This window comes from Peromyscus leucopus, chromosome X, assembly GCF_004664715.2.
Source record: "Peromyscus leucopus breed LL Stock chromosome X, UCI_PerLeu_2.1, whole genome shotgun sequence".
NCBI classification, from domain to species: Eukaryota; Metazoa; Chordata; class Mammalia; order Rodentia; family Cricetidae; genus Peromyscus; species Peromyscus leucopus.
Window position 1 is genome coordinate 79,126,125 of NC_051083.1, and position 18,565 is coordinate 79,144,689.

Here is an 18,565-nt window from a genome sequence, read left to right on the forward strand (position 1 = left end):
CTAGATTTTTGTAAGTAAATAAAATAAAATGGGTAACTCATTAAGGTTTCTCATCACTATAAATTTAGGGTCACATTATGGGCATTTTCAGGAGTAAAACAAGTGATTGAATTCTGTATCAATCATATAAAAATTTAAGAATTGGAAATGATTGTTAACATTTCATATTATATGATTTGCTGAATCAGATATTAAGAAATGATTTAGCTGAATGATAATGGCTCATATTATCTCATGAAGATGTAAAGGAAGAGACTGTTAGGTGGCTAAAGAAAGATTAGCAGATTTGGAGACCATTAATGATAGACTGTTCCTCATAATTAGCTTTGGTCCACGTGAAAATTTAACATACCATATGAAATCAGTGAATGTAGGAGCAATTGAGGCCCTATAAGGGAAATCAATTTCCTCATCATCATAAGAAGAGAAACTTAGTTTTACCTCTAGCTCTGGATAGAATCAGAACATTCTGATCTACCATAAAGATTAGAGCATTATGTACTATTATCCCCCCTTAATAATTAATTCAGCTGAGGCTGTCAATCACGTGGCCAAGACACCCCTAAGCAAAACTAATTGACTTAGTGTTGTATTCCAATGCTTCAAGGAGTTAAAACATTCCATTTTTCATGGTAGCTGTTAAGATTTGGGATATTCTAAAGGAAAGTGAAATGTTCCATCCTGTAGGGAAGTTTTTAAAGATCCATGTAATTTGAAAGGGAATCTTGGTAATTCTCAAGAAGTGCCTGTAACTGAGAGGCACTCAGAGAATAGCCAAGCTTCCTGGAAAGGCAAGTCATCCAAACTGGCAGCAAGAGCCTTGAACCAAATGAGATGCTTGGAAGAGATACTCTCTAAACTCCGAGTTTGCTTTCAAGTTGTTCAGTGAGCTCCAGATTTTCAGCATTCCTAAGCTATCATCCATACTGGGGTGGGCTTTCCGTAACCTAACTGCCTTTGAGGCTTTTCTACTCCTGTAAAATAAGTCCACTAAAACTCATTGCATCACTAATCTGAACTTTGGTGGTGTCCCTACATTGATCTGTGGCTTCCCTATCTGTGGAGAGAAGGCATTTATTCTTGTCTCCCCAGGATTAATGTCACACAATACCTTAAGGCATGCTAAAGAAATAGCATAAATAATTATTCTCTTAATGAAATTACTTATGCGACTCTCGGACACCTCTCTCCTATACAGCTGCTTGTAGACTCACTTTGCTGTATCATTCCTCTTTCTCATATGCAAAAAGGCGTGGGTTTTTTTTTTTCTATTTGCATCTCCCTCTTCCCATTGACTATCCAAATTTACAGTTTCCCAGCCCTGTTTTTGTTTTGTTTTGTTCTCTCAAACTCAAATTAAATGGTCCTTGTTCTGTGTCTGTTTTTTTTTTTTTTTTTTTTTTTTTGTGTGTGTGTGTGTGTGTGTGTTTTGATTTGGTTTTGTTTTTTAATCAGAGAGACTAAGAACCCACAAAGGGGAACAAGTAACAGCACTAGAAAGCACTGTAGTGGCATCATGACTACTTCCAACTGAAAACTTTGGACCAGAAGAAAGTTCAGGAAAATCCTTATCCGAATGTCCTTTTGACTAATGATTAAATCAGAATTTAAAAAAAAAAATACAATAAGTTTTCCTCCAAAGTAGTTTTCAGCCAGGAAGAAGACTGCCTGTTAGCACTGGGATGAAAAATTATCTAAAGAAGCCCAATAGAACCTTACAAACTTGTCAGCTAAAGTGCTAAATTCCTGCTCCCACAACCTTCGACAGAAGCCTTCAGATCTACTTTTTTTTGGAATCATTCCTTCCTTTCTCATTGTTCCCCATACAGGAGAAATAAGTTTTTGTCTAGTTAATGTGTCTGCTTTCAACTAACTTGCAGTTTCCTCTCTCCTCTCCCCTTATTTTCAAATGCTTTTAGCTAAATTGATAGAGAAAAATAATTCTCCCTCTAAAGCAGTCAAAATGTGTATTCCCTGACTCATGGATATGGTTTGGAAGTGTGTGCTTCATGTTGGCAATGATGATATTGTTTTTACTCATAATGTTCTATCCATAGGAGTGTCCCTGTGTCTTATGGCTTCTAGGTGAGTGACAGAGCAGAACAAAAGACAATCTAAAATGTATTTGATGGAATACCATCAAAATTCTCTAATGGCATTTCTTCAGTATGCTTGCTACTGGTTGCACACATCAGTCCTACTTAATACAAAAGGAGACAATATACCATGCATAATCAATGGAAAGCAAAGTCCAAAACTATCATGATGACTTTTTTCCCATTTAGTTGAAATCCCATGGAGAACACAATTTTGAGCTAAAGTTATTTACATGTTTCATTTTATGTAAGTGCATTTGTATATGTTTGTATAAGTGTATGACCACAGATATATATATACATATATATATATATATATATATATATATATATATATATATATATATATATATAAAAACAGGTGGCCTGCCGATGGAGTTACTGTTGATTCTGAGCCAGTTCATGTAGTTGCTGGGAACTGAAATCAGGTACTCTAGAAGAGAAGCAAGCAATCCTAGACACCGAGCCAACTCTCTAGCCAGTGAATTCCATTTTAAAATGTTAACATAACATTACTTATCTTTGTAAACCTATTGTCACCAAAATCATTCATTTTAATGACTATACATATTTCCATCAAAATGTAAAAACTGGCTTCACTATTACCCGTGATTAATTCCCAAAAGTTGGAATTTTCAACATCCTTAATTCAAATACTTAGAAGATATTCTGATTTTATTTTTGTTGTTATGAAAAAAAATGCTGTTACCAAATGCAGTATGAGGAAGGAAGGATTTATATTTTTACACTTCCATGTCACAGAACATTATTGAGGGATTTTAGGGTAGACATTAAAGGAGGAACTTGAAGCAGAAATCATAGAAGGATGATGCTTTCTGTCTGTCTTGTCATTAGGCTTGTGCTTAAATAATTCTTACAAAGTCTGGGACCACCAGTCCAGAAAATGGTGATTGTCACTGTAGACTGGGCCTTCTTACATCAATATTGGTATAAAAACAATCCACTAAAGACATGTCCTATGGCAAATCTGATCAAAGTATATCATAACTGAAACTCACTTCTCAGGTGACTCTAGGCTGTGTCAAACAGATAGTCAAAGCTAACTGGGATATAAGACTTCTTTCTCCCACAATTCATATACTAAAAGTAAGCAGAACGGGAGGAAATCTTTGACTAATGTGTATCAGAGAATGGATTTATATATACAGGATATATAAAGAACTAGAAAAATTGAAGTGCACATTTGGCAAAGATTTTTATCATATTCTGTATTGCTCCTTCATTGTTGACTATTTTCTTTGATATTTAGAAGCCTTTAATTTCATTTAATCCAAATTGTCACTACATGGATTATTTCATGTGCTGTTTAATACAATTTAGTAATTCTTTGCCTATTCCTATATGTCAAAGTGGTTTTCCTGTGTTTTATTTAAGCTATTCCAAGGTTTTGGGTCCTACATTACTGGTTTTAGCCCATTTTTAAGTTATTGGGAGAAAATAAATGAGATAAATGGAGCAGGTTGTGAGAGGGTAAAATTAGAATAGGTATGATTACTTATGAGCAAAAGAAGAGGGTTCAAGAGATTAAAAAGCAATCCTAAAGCCCAAAAAATTAGGAAAAACAAAAAATTCCTAATAATGATAAAAATTTAAAATGGAAAATTTAGATGAAAATAAGAAGAGAAAGAAAAAATCAACTCATGAAGTTTTCATTCCATACACTTATGAAAAGTCCAATCAGATAAAGTCAAACTACTATTAAAAGTGTAGTAGAGTATGGGAGAGATAATACAGTGGGAAAACAAGAAAAATAATAGGAAATGGAAAGACATTTCTAAGTAATAAAAAATACAAAAACTAAAGCTGTGCAAGTGTATTAAGGAGAATAAAAGCCATGAATGCAGTAACAATTAACTAAAAAGAGGGTATGGATGTGCAGAAAAGCAAGAAGAGTATATGGGAAGGTATGGAGGGAGGAAAGGCAGAAACATGTAATTATAAGCTTAAGAAAAACCAGTTGTTTTTATAAATTGTATTTATTGACTTAACTTTTTAAAAATAATTTCTTCACTCAGCCAGATCTTTCACTTCTTTCTCTAGGGTCTAGCCTAATGAGTATCCATGAATTTCCCACATATGCTGTCTCTTCAAATACTAGATCTAGATCAGATGGTACATGCAATGCCCCATCCTAATCAAGCCATCCCCACCCTCACCACAACTAACCTCTTGGCTTCCATGATAATTTGACCTACCTGTCACCACATACAGTTCCTTTTATCTGCACCACATACATCCATCTCTCACTTCCTTCTCCAGAGCCTATCCTAGTGAGTCTTCCTGACCCTCTCAATACAGGCAATCTCCCCAACTGGCAATATCTATCTCAGTCTCCACCACGAGTACCCTACACTACCCTGGCCTCCCCTGTCTGCACAACAACCTATCCCTAGGTATTCACCAGGACCTGCCCCACCTGCTACCATCCACAGGTTTTTCTGTACTATATCCAACCACTCCATCCAAACAGATCTCCTACATCTTTATCCAAAGTCTAGCTCAGTGAGTGTCCCTGACCTGCCTTTCTAAGCCTTCTCTGCTTAGAGAAGTGTAGCTGAAATGATAAACAGTCTTGTTAATAAAAACCAGGAGCCAAATATTGGGGTAAAAAGCTAAGAGAGCAGAAAAGCAAAAAGAACCTGGCCATGTTCTTACCTGATTGGAGAGTCTCTACCAAAGAGACCTTCTTCCTGTTTTCCCACACCTATATGCCTTTCTGTTCTGCCATTTCATTTCCTCTCCACCCACCTATATCACTTCCTTTCACTACCCAGCTCTGTCACATACTAGTTGTCTGTACAGACCTCCAGACCTTTATGGTTAGCTAGTGTTGGAATTTAAGACATGTGCCACCACACTTGGTTCTGTTCCCAGTGTGCCCTTGAAATCACAGAGATCCAGACAAATCTCTGCCTCCCAAGTGATAGGATTAAAGGCGTATGCTACCATTGCCTAACTTCTATGTTTACTATAGTGGTTGGCTTTTTCCTCTGATCCTCAGATAAATTTTATTGGGGGACATTTCCCTTTTTTATCTAAATAATAACTAATATAAGAAAAACTATATACAATAACTACAATAACTATATACAATATGTACAAGAAATAAATGCATCAACAATGTTTAGTCCATTTGCATTTGACAAATTCAGAGAAAATATTCCATTATCTATCCTATTTTGGTAAGTCTAAAAAAGTACCTAATTTAATTTCTATCCTAACTTGTATTACCAATGAAAAACTATCTTTTATGTCTTTGAAATCTATACACTTTATGCCTCTTAGGGAGTTTCTTTCCTGAAATTGTTAATAAGGAAAACTGTGACTATAACGATCTAATCTTTAACTGTAACTATAACTATCTAATCTTCAACTCCCTCAGAGACCCAAGAAGAAAATAATATTACCTAGTAAAACAGGAAGTGCAAACAAGTGACTTCCAAAAATGTGAGAAATGACAGAAACAGCTAGCTGCCTGGACAGTCATCCGAGGATTCTCTGCAATGTTGGAACACCATCTTCAGCCCACATGCTTAGCATATCTGATAGACTCATTTGTGAAGCAGGATTTTCTAAAAATCCTTCCTACCTTGTCTTGGCAAGGATCAGCAGTCCTTTCTTTTGTGTTCTGCTTGTCTATTTTGGACAGCATACTGTCAGCAGTTAATGTGAGGGCACTTTCTTTCCCAGTGACTAACTTTTGCCACAGTGAAAGTAAACTTCATATGGAGTTTATTCAATGCCCATCACTTTCTCTGAAGTAGATTGGTGCTGTCAAAAGCAGACAAGTATCACAGTCACTAAAAAAAGAGAAAATAAAAGAAAATCTATGTGAATATGTATTGCTCTGATTGGTTAATAAATAAAGATGCATTGGCCTATGGCAGGGCAGGATGGAACCAGGCAGGAAAATCCAAGGGAGATAATGAAAAAAGAAATGAGAAGCAGGAGATGCCATCCTGCCAAATAGGGAACAGCATGTAATGGCACACAGTACATGGGGCAACATATAGATTAATAGAAATAGGTTAATTTAAGATATAAGAGCTATTTAGCAAGAAAATTGAGCGATAGGCCATGGCCATGCAATTCATAATTGATATATGCTTCTGTGTATTTACTTGGGTCTGACCAGCTGCAGGACTGGGTGGGACACAGGAAAACTTCCAGCTACATATCAGATCTAATGTGGGTCCCACACACAGTACTCCAACCTAGTCAGACCTCCTTTATGTGTGCCACAAATGTTCTCTAGGCTTTGGCCAATACCCTCCCTATCTTCCAACACACAGGGTTGTACCACACCATACCAAAACTTTCCTCCCCACCCAGCCAGATTTAATCCAACAATCCAGGTGTGGACCAGGAAACATGTCCTAAGTATCAGGTCAATCCCCTCTGTCCACATGACTTCAATCTAGCCAAGCTGTTTCAAACCTATAGGCCCATCCTGTCAGGAAATCATCTTTTCTGCCTCAAGCTTCTTTGTCCATATCAGAACTAGAATTAACAAAGGAAGTCTTCTGCCCAGATCTCATCATAAGAATACCAACAATATGAAAGACCAAGGCAGTATATTCTCTCCAAAACTTACCAGTTTTGTATAAATGTCTGTAAATACATTAATTTACAATTAAACACCTTTAATACCAGCACTCAGGAGGCAGAGCCAGGTGGATCTCTGTGAGTTCAAGGCCAGCCTGGTATACAGAGCAAGATCCAGGACAGGCACCAAAACTACACCGAGAAACTCTGCCTCAAAAAACAAAAACAAAACAAAACAAAAAAAAAAGAACTATCTATAGGAACCCTAAAACACATAATTTAAAAGAACAATCATAAACTTGATCAAAGAATTCAAGGAGCTTAAAAAAGACAGAAAAAAATGACAAAAATGAGACTGATAGAAATGACAAGGACAATCCAGACCTTGAAATAGAATTCAATAAGGAGAACTCAAGCTAAAATTAAGATGGAATTGAAAAAACAATATCTCAAGTAGAAAACTCAAAGGAAAACCTTATAAATATAATCAATCAAGCTGAAGATGGACTATCAGAACTTAAAGATAAAGTAACTATATAGGTCACATAAGCAAGATTTGGAAGAATGAAAATGCACTCCATAGATTCATATGTTTGGAAGCTTGATCCTTGGTGAAAGTGTTAAGGAAGGATTAGGATGTATGGCCTTGTAAGAGGAGGCATATCACTAGGGGTGGGCTTTGAGGTTTCAAAAGCTCACACCAGGCAAACCTAGTCTCTCTCTCTCTCTCTCTCTCTCTCTCTCTCTCTCTCTCTCTCTCTCTCTCTTTCTCATCTATCTATCTATCATTTATCTTTCTATTTCTGTCTCTATCTCTATCTCTTTCTCTCTCCACTTTTAGATCAGATGTAACCTCTCAGGTGTTGCTCCAGCACCATGCCTGCCTGCCTGCCACTGTGTTCCAAACTATGATGGTTATGGACTAACCTGTGGTGCAATATTAATTTAAGATGTGTTACATTTGTTTATGCTGTGGAATACTTTTTTAATGATGCAAAGATGTGCTGCATTCTTTTATGTTGCATTTGTTTAACTCTGTGAAGCTGTTTTACTTTGCCTGTCTAAAACACCTGATTGGTCAAATAAAGAGATGAACTGCCAATAGTGAGGCAGGAGAAAGTATAGGCAGGGAGAATAAATAGGAGGAAAAATCTGGGGATAGAGAGACCGAAGAACAGGACAAGGAGAGAGGACATTAGGGGCCAGCTACAGAGAAAGACATGGAATAAGAAGTAATGAAATGTATACAGAATAGAGAAAAATAAAAGCCTAGAGGAAAAATGTAGACGTGATCATTTAAGTTAAGAAAAGCTGGCTACAAATAGGCCAAGCTAAGGCCAGACATTCATAACAAAGAATAAACCTCAGGATGTGATTTATTTGGAAGCTTGGTGGAAGAACCCCCAAAGAGCCAAAAAACAAAGAGAAAAAAATTCTCTGAAACTTTAATCAAGTCCCAGGTAAATACATTATTTTATAAGTTACCTTAGTCATGGTGTTTCATCAAAGCAATAGAATAGTAACTAAGAGTTAATATGAAGAAAAAAAAAACAGGAAAAGAACAATGCAAAGAATGGGGGACATCTTGAAAAGACCAAACCTAGTCATAGGCAGACATGAGGGAGATAGATTCCCAGTGGTTAAAATAGATCTTCAACCAAATAATAGAGGAGCTCTTCCCCAAACTAAGAAAATAAGCACCCAACAAGATACAAGAAGCACACAGAAAGACAAATAGCAAAAAAAAAAAAAAAAAAAAAAAAAAAAACTCCACATAGCATATTATAGTTAAAAATATTCAGTATACGTAACAAAGTCTATTGAAAGCGATAAGGGGAAAAAAAGCAAGTCATATATAAAAGAAAATTTATTAGAATAACAGCTGTTTTCTCAATAGAAAATTTGAAAGCCAAGAAAGCCTGGATCATTGCATTCCAAGTCCTAAGAGAAAATGATGGCCAACTAGACTAATATTACCCATCAAATTATGTCCTGCAATTTAAAGAGAAATGAAAACTTTTCACACGTTAAATATCCTAAAACAATTTATAAACAACATCCCAAACCAAAAGTAAATACAGAATCAATTTTATTGACCTTAGAGAGGAATGAAACAAGTAGAGAAACTGGAGAATCAAATAAAAAGTACACCGAGGATACAAATCACACCACCAAACTCATGAGCACAATGACAACAATTAACATAATAAAAGCACTGAGATAAGTGCAGATGAACCATTGGTCTGATCTTTGTACTGTAAATTCATCCTAAGTATGGACACCTTACAGTTGTTGATGTTGAATACTCTGCTGGAGATTCAGCATTCTCATTTTCTACAGCAGTAATGGGCAAATAAGTGTCTCCAGAGGAAGATTCACCTGCTAGCTACAAGCTCAAAGCTACCAAATTCCAATGTTTTTTTTTTTTTTTTTTTTTTTTTTTTTTTCCAGTTGATGATCTCTGTTTGTAGCTACCTAGACTGGAATTACTTTCTCTTATGAATTTCACTTCCAGAGTCATCTCTTTTTTGCTTGGAAGACATTGATTCCTTGGAATCACTCAATACCTCTGGGTCTTATAATTTTCCAATCTATTATTCCACAAGGATTCATGAGCCCTGATTTGAGAGTTATGAAGACATCCCATTTGGTAACGAATGTTCCAAGGTGTCTCATTCTTTGTACATTTTCCAGTTGTAGGGATTTGTGCAACTTCCCATATGCAGTGGGAAGTTTATGATGACTGAATGAGGCATTATCGATGGATAGAGGAATATGTCAATATGAGTAACTTTATTTCTATGTTCATTTAACATAACAATAGCATTTTGTTTTCCCTTAGGGCCATAACCTATTTAGTCTCAGGTTCTTGGCCATTTTAGCTGTGCCATATATGGGTTCTCTCTCATGGAGTGGACTTCAAGTCAAAAACTGACTGGTTACTTCAATTAACTTAAGTAATAACATTAGAAAAGGAAATAATAAACAAAGTTGTGTCATAGTTAAGAGTCATCAGTCTTCCTTTACACCATCCAGAATCATCTGAAGAAATCACAATTGGGAAATTTCACAGATCAGATTGGCCTATATAGCCTTGTCTTTGAGAAATTGTCTTGATTTATGATTGATGTGGGAGAACTCAGTCTACTGTGGGGAACACCATCATTGCATAGCAGAGCATAAGCCATAGAAAAAACAAGAGAGAAACATTCCTCCATGGTTTCTGATTCAGTTACTGTTTAAGTTCCTGTTCTGAATTCTCTTCTTTGTGGAATATAATCTAGAAGTATAAAGTGAAATTAAACATCTCTTCTTCAAGATGCTTTAGGAAATGGTGTTTACCACAGTAATACAATTAAATTACAATAATATTTGAGACTTTTCCAAACTGTCCTCCAAAATAGCTGTTCCCTTTATGAAATTTCCAGTTCCTTTATGTCCCTACTATTGTTTTTTTAAACGTTGCTTTGGTTACTATCACAGCATTTTGTATTAAATTGTATTTCATATAAATGTTGATTTTCATTTTATGAGCAGGTACCATATATGTTGAATTTTTATGTGCCTATTGTTCATTAGTCAAACTTCCTTGTTGAAATACCCAGCCATATCCTTTGAGTACTGTTGAATTGTATTAGTCATCTATTATTGAGTAATAAAAGAATCGATATATTATCAAACACAGTTATTTTTCAGATGCACAATGTGCAAATTTTTCTCTCAAAAGGAGGTCATTTTTACTTGTGTATGGTGTCCACTGAAGGATGAATGCCGTTTATTTTTATATTAAGTTTATTCCTTCTTTTTTTCATATATAAGAAAAAAGACAATTCCAAGGTCTTAAAGATTTACTTACATATATTCTGCAACAGATTCATGACTTTAGATTTTAGATTTCTATCTATGCTAATCCATATGTTAATTTTTATATGATGTTAGCCAGGGTCTAAAATCATTTATTTGTGGGTAAATCACCAGTTGTCTTGACACCATTTCTGGAAAGAATAGAGAATTTTTTTTGCCACAGAACTGTTTTAGGACAGTTGGGGTAAATCTACTGATCAAAAACATTAGACCTATGTTGTGAACACTATATATTGATCATCATAAATAATATGAGTCTGTGTTTGATATTAGGAAATGTGTGCAACTTGAATATTTTCTTTTTGAATTTTGTTTTGGCAAATCTGTACCTTGTGAATTTACATAAAATTTAGGATCACTTTGTTCAACTTCTAAATAAAAACACCTGGATTATTGACAGGAATTTTAAAGTATTTGCTGTGTATTTCAGAATGTTTGAATTTTAACAGTATTCTGTATTCCAACTGATAATCAATGAATATTCTGAGATTCAGTTTGATCTTTTATAATCTCCTTCAGAAATGTATGTAGTAGCTTTCCTTGTAGACAACATCAATTCCCTTCACTAAATTTATTCCTGTTTTAATACAATAGAAAATTATAAATTATATTACATATATATATATATATATATATATATATATATATATACACACACACACACTTTCCCATTGTGCTAGCTTCCTTTTCGTTTGATAGCATTGTCACCACAAAATCCTTAATTTTCTTGGAGTCTCATTCATCTATACTTTTTCTCTTTTTTCTGTGTATTTTTGGTAGCAAACTAAGTGGGCTCTGTCTTACTGAAGGTCACAAAGATTTATTACTGTGTTTTTATCTTAGACTTACAGTTTTGTTTCATGTACAGCTTTGATTCATTTACAGTTATTTTTTTATAAACAATGTCAGTGAGGGGTACAACTTCATTCTTTTGCATGTAGAAATCTAGTTGATGCTGCACTGTTTGTTGAAGACTCTTTATCTCCCAGTGAATTATCTGAATACTTATATAGAAAACAAATCATTGAACATAAATCTAAGCACATATTTTCAGACGTTCAATTAACCTATAAGAACATTCTTATAAAGTGTTCTACATCCTATTTATCATTTGAAAGTATAACAATTATTGAAATAAGAATGCATGAATCCTCTAACATTGCTCTTCATTATCATGATTGTTTTTATTACCCATGCCGTTTAGAAGTTCCATAAATCTGACTCAGCTTTCCAATTGTTGTCAAAACTGTCAGCTGGTATTTTTACAAGAAATGTAAGCCATCCGTAAATAGAACTTCAATGTATCTTAGTTAGTTTTCTATTGCTGTGAAGAGTCAACATGGCCATGACAACTCATAAAGGAAAGTATTTATTTAGTGCTTCCTTAAAGCTTCAGAGATTTAGTCCATTATCAGCATGGCAGGATGCATGGTGGCATATAGGCAGACATAGTGCTAGAGAAGGAGCTGAGAATTTTACATCTGGATCTGCAGGCAGCAGGAAGAGAGAGAGCCACCAGGCTTGATGTGGGCTCCCGAAACATCAAATCTCATTTCCCATGAGAGATTTCTTCCAACAAGGCCGCACCTACCCCAACAAATAGTACTAGTCCTTAAGAGTCTACAGGGACCATTTTCATTCAAACCACCACACAATATATAGTCACAATTATAAATCATGTTATGAATTCCATATATTTAGATCTTCTTAATATTTTCTATCATATTTACAGTTTCCTGGCCACAGATTAACTTATGTATACTTCTTTTGTTATTTTAATTCCTAAATATTTTAGATTTGTCAACTGTAGAAACAAATCCCAAAATCACTGGCATGTTAGGCATGTACTGTATGAACAATGTATGTCCTAACCCCAATGTATTTTTGTTTGTTTGCTTACTGTTGCAAACTACATTATGTTCTTGATCTCTTTCTTCCTGTTTTAAATGGCTTTATTCTATTATTTTATTTTTTTTAAAAATTCTTATTAACATAGTTTCATTGGCTTCTTGGGAATTTCAAATCATGCACCCCAATCCCACTCATTTCCCAGTCCTTCCATATCCAACCTCCACCCTTGTAGCCTCCCCTCAAAAATGAAAATTAAAAAAAAGAAAAACAAATCAGAGCAAATGAACAAAGAAAAACTTTGACTCTCTATCTTTACCATGTCCCTGTCACATAATCATTTGTTGTCGTGGCCTCAGGAGCTGCAGTGTGTCACACAGTATTTCCTTTTGCCCAAACAGCTTTACTGCAAATGTTCATTGCAATGAGATGTTGGTCTGGTTCAAGGCCTCTGGCTTCCGGGAAACCATCTATACTGGACCCTCACCAAAACTTCTCTTGGATATCCTGCCGTTTCCTGTAGTCATGTAGATCCTGCAGCTTTGGTTGGTTCCATAGGACCAATTACTTCATATACTCTGGCAGATCATAGAAGGGGTAGATTTTGGGGTAGGCCAACTCAAAACCCTGGATGTGTGCCTGGGTGGTAACTGAGTTGTTCAGTCTGGGCCTCTCTACTCAGGACATCCCCCTCAGACATAGGTCAGGGCCAGCTCTCCTATTGCTGTGGCAGGCAATGGGGAAAGTACTCCTGGGATGGAGGAGGCAGGAAGCCCTCCCTCTGAGATGGCCAGCGATGGGGTGGGATCAGCTCTCTCTCTGGTGCCTCGGCTACTAGGGCCTGCTCTTCCGTGGGCTCAGGTAGTAATACAGGCCACAGACATCAACAATGACTCAGACTGTGGTAGAACTGTGGACCCAGACATGGCCCTTAGCCACAGTTCAGGTTGTCACCATGGCCCTGGGTGAAGCATAGGCCACTCAAATAGGTATGGCCATGGTGAGAGCATGGCTTTTAGATACCAACATGTCCTCCGGTGTCAGTCTGTGGTAACATGGGCTATTGATTGAAGTCATCATAGACCCCGGCTGTGGCTGTAGCTATGGTAGGAGCAAGGATGCAGACATAGCACTCAGCAGCAGCATAGGCTAGGACACCACCTGGACCCAGGTAGGAATGTGGTGACCTTAATAGCCTGCTCTTTTTTTTTCTCCTTTTTTAAATTAAGAGATTTTTCTATTTATTCTACATATCAAACCCAGATTCCCCTGTCCTCCCTTCTCCCACACCCCAGCCCTCCCCCCAACATACCCCCTACTCCCACCTCTGCCAATAGCCTGTTCTTATCTGCTGTTGAGTCTCTAGTTGAACTTTCTCCACAGCACATGAACCACTCCATTTCTCTTTCTCTACCACATACCTATTCATCTCAGTGGTGCCTGTCTACCGTCTACTTGGGGCTGCTTAGCTTCCCATTTGCTTGGTTTCTTATTGATAACAATGGAACATTTTCATGCATTCCATTTTCATGTTGGTGAATATCTCATCTATTGCTAGTTTCAAAATATTAATTTATTTACTTTCTGCTATTTTTTCATGAAGGAATATTTTGTCAAATATTTCCAGCATTTATTGAGATATTCTTGTAGTTCATTTTTCTTGACTAACGCTATATAAAACAGTTATTGCATTTCATTTCCTAAATTAACCTTATGCTAATCCAGTTAGTTAAGGCAAAGTATTGTTTTAGATACAATAACTTTTCATTCGAGGCTTGAGAATTTGTATACCTATACTCTTAAAAAATGTCAGCATGTATTTTCTTGTGATTGTTTTATTATATATTGAATTGCCAAGCCCCATCAAAATTAATTTGTTGAAATCATAATTCCTAATATAAATATTTTAGAAGTTGTGGTGTTTGTAAAATGCTGTGGTCTATGTTTGTAACCTTAAAATTCATATGGAAAATTAAATCTGTGATACTATAATATCAAGAGATTTGGTCTTCTAGGGTTTGATTTGAAGGAGGTTATGATTAAAGCCCTTATTAACCAGCCCTTAGGGAGTTTATTTAACTCTCACTATGAGTGTGTCATAGTTAAAATGTGGCAACTGTGAGAAAGAGAATTAGCACTCAGAATATGATAAATCTATAAATATCTTGAAATTGTACTTCTTAGCATCTATATATGTTTTTTTATAAATTTATTTTTATAAATTACTCATTTATGAAGTATTTGTTAAAGTAGGTTAAATTAACTAAGACAGGTAATAGATCCTCTTACAAGAAAAGTCAAAATGATTATTGTCACTCTTTACTTTCCACAAAGCTAAAAAATTGCAAGAGGATGAAATTATATACATATAAATAACAATATAGCTACATATATGTATATATTACCCAAAAGGAAGCCAGGAGTCTGAGGGAGCAATGGAGTTACCTAAAAAAATATTGAGGGAAGGAAAGGAAGTAAGTATCTTTGGAAATATATTTTAATTTAAAAAAAACTTTATGCCAAAAATAATGAGCCCAAATTGGTTAACCAATACAAAGTGGTCATCCATGAACCCATATGAACACACACACACACACACACACACATACACACACACACACACACACATATGTGCATATGAAAGTGGAGGGATGGAAGGACCTGGAGGGACAGAAGAACTTGGAGGGAGAAAAGTAAATGGGGAGTGATTTAATTATAATTTAATAAAAAATATAAAAATAAATAACCAGTAATCAAAAACAAAATAAATAATCTTATTTTAGACTTCAGGTATACAGACACTTTGATGTTCAGCATTCCAAATTGAAGGACTATCAGAAAAAAATTCTGTGATTTAATCTCTTCACTCTATGGTATATTTGTTACAAAAACTCAGTGTGAGTAATAAAGGCTATACAATGCTTTGGGTATTGTGGTACAATTGGCCCATAATTAAGAATCAGAAAGTGCTCCATCATCATTTATTTTGTAAAATGTTCATTAGAGTACACAAACAAGGCCATCTGTGTCTGAGATTATAATTTTATACATGAAAATAAAGTCAATGTGTGTTACTTACTGACTTTCCAATTCATCTTGAATAAAATTTTGTAATTAATGTATTTATGTGATGTTTTATATGTTATCAATATATGTGTTTTTAAAATAGACCTGCTTATTATATTATCTTTAATCATTTTTTTCCCTTTCTGTAAAAATTATGGTGTAAGACGAATCTCAAAATAGTTTTGATTTGCATTTGCCTGATGTTTAAAACTTAAGTGTTTCTTGGCCATTTTATATTCCTCTATTGAGAATTCTCTGTTTAGATCTGTGCCACATTTTTAATTGTAATTTGTTTTTTGATATCTATTTTCTTGGGTTTCTACATACTTTGGATATTGGTCCTCTATCAGATGTGGAGTTGGCAAGAACCTTTTCCAAATCTGTAAGCTGCTGCTTTTTCTGATTTATGATGTTTTCTCCTTCCCCAGAAAATAAAAGATTCTAATAACTCCTTAATAAGTGGTATTATATGAAGAACACCTCTCAAAGTTTGAGGTTTTGTAGGGTTGATATGCAAGTCTTATACAGGTAACCTTAGCTACAATAGTGATGTCATTATACCATCACTCTCCATCGTCCAGTTCTTTCACACTTTCAGCTTATCTTCTATGATGTTCCATGAACCTTTTGCTGTGGATGTTGATAAAGGTGTTCTGTTCAGTTCTGAGCCATCCCATGTGGTTTATTGGAATGGTCCTTGATTAAAATTGAATCCTCTGGAAGAAGGCCAAGATCTCCAAATCCCTGAGCTAACTTTTCAATCAATGACTCTATTTTTTAACCATTTTTACCAGTATAAAATGACCATTTCTATCTCTAGTAACGTTTTTCTTAATGTTCATTTTGCCCAGTATTAGCGCACCCACTGTAACTAACTTGGTTATCTTATGCGACATATCTTGTCAAGTCTTTTGCATTTATCTTAGTGTTATTTCACTATTCAATGTGTCTATAAGCACAATAGATATATGCCAAGAAATATTATTTCTCACACTCTCTCAACTTTCTTTTAATTAAGAGTGTTTATCATGATTAAATTGGATGCAGTCATCATTTACAGCAGGCCTACAGTCAACAACAAATTAAATGGAGAGGAACAAAAAAATCCTTTAAAGTCAGGAACAATACAAGGTTGTCCACTCTTCCCACATCTATTCAGTATAGTACTTGAAGTCTTATATAGAGCAATAAAACCACTGAAGGGGATCAAGGAGATACAAACTGGAAAGGAAGAAGTCAAAGGATCATTATTTCCAGGTTATATGATGGTATACATAAATGACCCCAAAAATTCTACTAGGGAACACCTACAGCTGACATATCTTCAGCGAAGTGATTGAACATACAATTAACTCAAAATATCAGTAGCCCATCTATATGCAAATGACAAAATGTCTGAGAATGAAATCAAGGAAACAACACCTTTCACAATAGCTCCAAATAATATAAACTATCTTGGGTTAACTCTGACTGAGCAAATGCAAGATTTGCATGGATAAAACTTCAAGTCTCTGAAGAAAGAAATTGAAGAAGATATCAGAAGATGAAAAACTCTCCCATGCTCATGAATTAGTAGGGTTAACATAGTAAAACTGACTATCCTACCAAAAGCAATCTACAGATTCAATGCAATACCAAAATCAAAATCTCAACAAAATAATTTACAAACCTTGAAAGAACAATACTCAGCCAGGTATTGTGGCTCATGCCTTTAATTCCAGCACTCAGGAGGCAGAGGCAGGTGGATCTCTGTGAGTTCAAGGCCACCCTGGTCTACAAAGTGAGTTCCAGGATAATCAGAGCTGTTACACAGAGAAACCCTATCTCGAAAAACCAGAAGGAAAAAAAAGAAGAATACTCAATTTGATATGGAAAGAAAAAAAAAAAAACAAAAAAACAAGGATAGCTAAAACCATCCTAAACAATAAAAGAACTGCTAGAGTTCTCATCCTTCCTGATTTCAATTTGTATGAAGCTATATCTAAGACAAATTACTAAACAGTTTTATTAATAAAAAAACCCAGAGCCAGATATTGGGGTTAAAACTGAGAGATCAGAGGAATAGGACAAGCCACCGCCAATCTCACCTTACCAACACTCAGACTCCAGAGAGAGCAACTTCCTGTATATCCATTCCTATATGCCTTTCTGTTCTACCATCTCAATTTTTCTTTGCCCATCTACATCACTTCCTCTTTCTGCCCAGCTCTGTCACTTTCTGTTCATCTGTACAGACCTCTAGACCTTTATGGTTAACTAAGTGTTGGAATTAAAGACCTGTGCCACCATGCTTGGCTCTGTTCCTACCGTGGCCTTGAGCTCACAGAGATCCAGATAGATCTCTTCCTCCTGAATGCTAGGATTAAAGACATGTGCCACCATTGCCTGATATCAATGTTTAATATAGTGGCTGGCTTTTTCCTCTGATCCTCAGATAACCTTTATTAGTGTGCACAATATATTGGGGGATAAAATATATCACCACAGCAATAGTATAAATACTGCATGGTATTGGCATAAAAACAGACATGGTGACCAATGTTATAGAATTAAAGACCCAGACGTTGACTCCACCATATGGACAGCAGAAATACCCATTGGAAAAAAAATGACAGCATCTTAAACAAATGGTGCTGGTTGTACCAGATATCTGCATGTACAAGAATGGGAATCAAACCATACTTATCACCCTGCACAAAACTCAAGTCCAAATATATCAAAGACCTGAACATAAAACCAGATACATTGAATCTGATAAAAAAAAGAAAGTGGACAAAGCTCTGAATACATTGACACAGAAGATTACTTTCTGAACAAAACACCAATGTGAAGGCATTAAGTTCAACAATAAATGGAACCTCATGAAACTGAAAAGTTTCTGTAAGTCAGAAAACACCATAAATCAGAAAAAGCAGCAGCTTACAGATTTGAAAAAGGTTCTTGCCAACTCCACATCTGATAGAGGACCAATATCCAAAGTATGTAGAAACCCAAGAAACTAGATATCAAAAAACAAATTACAATTAAAAGTGTGGCACAGATCTAAACAGAGAATTCTCAATTGAGGAATATAAAATGGCCAAGAAACACTTAAATTTTAAACATCAGGCAAATGCAAATCAAAA